This window comes from Aptenodytes patagonicus, unplaced genomic scaffold, assembly GCF_965638725.1.
Source record: "Aptenodytes patagonicus unplaced genomic scaffold, bAptPat1.pri.cur scaffold_94, whole genome shotgun sequence".
In the NCBI taxonomy this organism is placed as follows: domain Eukaryota; kingdom Metazoa; phylum Chordata; class Aves; order Sphenisciformes; family Spheniscidae; genus Aptenodytes; species Aptenodytes patagonicus.
This window is the reverse complement of record NW_027472041.1, coordinates 55,001-57,500: the sequence shown is the minus strand read 5'-3', so window position 1 is coordinate 57,500 and position 2,500 is coordinate 55,001. Positions and strand designations below refer to the sequence as shown.

Here is a 2,500-nt window from a genome sequence, read left to right as displayed (position 1 = left end):
AGACAGCCGCCCGCGCGCGGGAGGCCGGGGGCGAGGACCGCGCCTCCCCCCCTTCCCTCTTCTCCCCCCACCGCCGCGCCGGGACCGACCGACCGACCGGCCCGGCCAACCCCGGCGGCCACGGCGGGACGAGCTCCGCCCAGCGGGCGCCCCGGGAGCGGGGAGCTTCGGCGCGCTCCCCGAGTCTCGATTTAGGGGGACGAAGGCCCTTCGCCTCGGCCGACGACGCCGGGCCGCGGGGAACCGCTCCCCGGGCCCGGGGGCCGCCGCGCGCGGGCCTGCGAGCCGCCCCAGCCGCGCCGCTGCGCCTGCCGCCCGCCCAGGGGCGGCGGCCCAGGCGGCGATTGATCGTCAAGCGACGCTCAGACAGGCGTAGCCCCGGGAGGAACCCGGGGCCGCAAGTGCGTTCGAAGTGTCGATGATCAATGTGTCCTGCAATTCACATTAATTCTCGCAGCTAGCTGCGTTCTTCATCGACGCACGAGCCGAGTGATCCACCGCTAAGAGTTGTCTGCTTTTCGGCACCGCCCCGCGCGCGCGGGGGGACCGGGACCGCTCCCCGAGAGCGGCCCCTCTCTGAGGACGGCCCACCGCCCGACCGCCCCACCGCCCCCCTCCGCCCGCGCGGAGGGGGCGCGACGCGGCGCGACGCGGCGGAGAGGCCTCGCCTCGCCTGACCGTACGAGCACACTGAGGAGGAGGGGGGGAGAGGAAGGGGGAACGGAACGGAAAACCCCGAACGGCAAGGACGGGGAGCCCGCGCTCCCGACCGACCTGGGAAACGCACCTTGCCCTCGCTTCGGAGCCGGCCCAGGCGCCCGGGCTCGGCCCGGGCTCCGCACGGAGGAGGCGGCGGCGCGCACGGCCGCGCCCCGCCTGCCCGCCTCGCTCGGGACACGGAGGCTGCTGCCGCCGACGACGACGGCGACGGGCGGCAGCGGGGCGCCCCGCCGGCCCCGCGCGCGCCTCCGCGACAACCACGCCGCGCTACGACAGCCGCCTAGCCCCAACCCACGGCTCGCCCCGACGGCACCTCCGCAGCTACGCCGCCGCGCCGGAGGCGGCAACCGCCGGAGCCCGAGACGGCGACGCACCGCCCGCGGAACCGCCGGACGGCGCCCGCCGCCGCGCCGCGGCGGCCGCCCTCCCGGCGCCGCCGCCGCCGCTTCTCGCCTCGGCCCCTTCCGCGGGCACGCGCCGGGCGGAAGGCGGACGGCGCTAAGCCGGGGGCGGCGCCCGCTCTCCCCGTTTCCACGCGGAGACCGGGAGTGGGACGCCCCCGACCGCCCGACCGACCGCCCGGCACGGCCGGGAAGGGCGGCGGGGAAGCGACGGGCGGGGCCCGGGCCGGGACAGCCGCGCGGCCGGCGGCGGGCGCCCTCCGGCCGACCGACACGCCGAGCGGCGACGCCGCCGCTCGGACGGGGGGGGTGCCGCCCTCGCCGGCGGCTAGCGGCGGGACACCGCCGAGCAGCTCGCCGGGGCTGGGAAGGAGCGGAGCGCAGCGCGCCGCGGCGCCGCGACGGAGGCGCGGCGGCCCGGCGGCCGCCCGGCGAGCCCCCGCCGCGGGGACTCGCCGCCCCGGCGGAGAGCCCGCGCTCCCGCCGGGGTCGCCCGTTGCGAGGCAGGCAGGCCGGCCACGGCCGGCTACCCCGCCGCGGTCTCTCCGCCGAGACCGGACCGCGGAGAGGGGGGGGCAGCGGGACCCCCTCCCCGGCACGGCACGGCCGCCCGCGGGACGAGCGCGGGCGGCGGCGTCCGCACGGGGGGCTTCGGGGAGCAACTCCCGCCCCTCGAGGCGCCACCGCCCGGCCGAACCCGCGGGCCGCGCCGAGCCGCCCGCGTCTTTAAACCTCCGCCCGGCTCCGCGGCCTTCGGCCCCCGGGCTCGCCGAGGGAGGGCCGCGGAAGCGCGGACGCTAGGTACCTGGCCCTGGGGCGAGGGAAACGACCTGCAGGCCCCGCGGGGGTGCCTCCCCCGCTGCCGCCCTCGGGGGAGCGTCCGCCCGCGGGGGCGCGCCCGACATCCGCCGCCATCACCTCGGCCTCCTTCCCGGGGCCCGGGGTTTCCCTCAGTAGCCCGGCGCTGCGCCCGGGAGGAGAGCCGTGGCTCGGGCCGCCCGCTGGCGCGGGGCGCGACCCGGCGGGGGCCTCGCCCGCCGAAGGCGGCGGCGGCGGCGCCCGTCCGCGCCTCCGGCTCCCCCGCAGGGGAGGGGAGGCGAGGCGGGGGTGCCGCCGCGCCGCACGGCGCCGCGCGCCGGCCCGGAACGCCCGGAGGCCTCGCCCTGCGCGGCCGGCCGGACGGCAGGGCGGGCTGCTCCGCAGCAGCCCGCCCCGGTGCGGGGAGGGCCGGGGGAGCCGCCCCCCCCCGACCCCGAAGGCCCTCTCTCTCTCGCCGCTCGCACCTGCCGGCCCCGCGGCGTCGGCGCCGCCGCCGGTCGCCGCTTCCTCCTCCGGCTCGAGCGGGCTCGGCCGGCGGGGCTCGTCACACCCCGCGCCGG

General features: G+C 81.2%; 1 non-coding gene across 1 annotated transcript; it reads right to left on the bottom strand.

The window, feature by feature from the left end:
• Positions 1-356: 356 nt before the first annotated feature.
• LOC143173529 (5.8S ribosomal RNA) lies at positions 357-509 on the bottom strand. The gene has a single exon (XR_012997593.1). It is a non-coding gene; the product is annotated as a 5.8S ribosomal RNA (ribosomal RNA).
• Between the last annotated feature and the right edge of the window lie 1,991 nt (positions 510-2,500).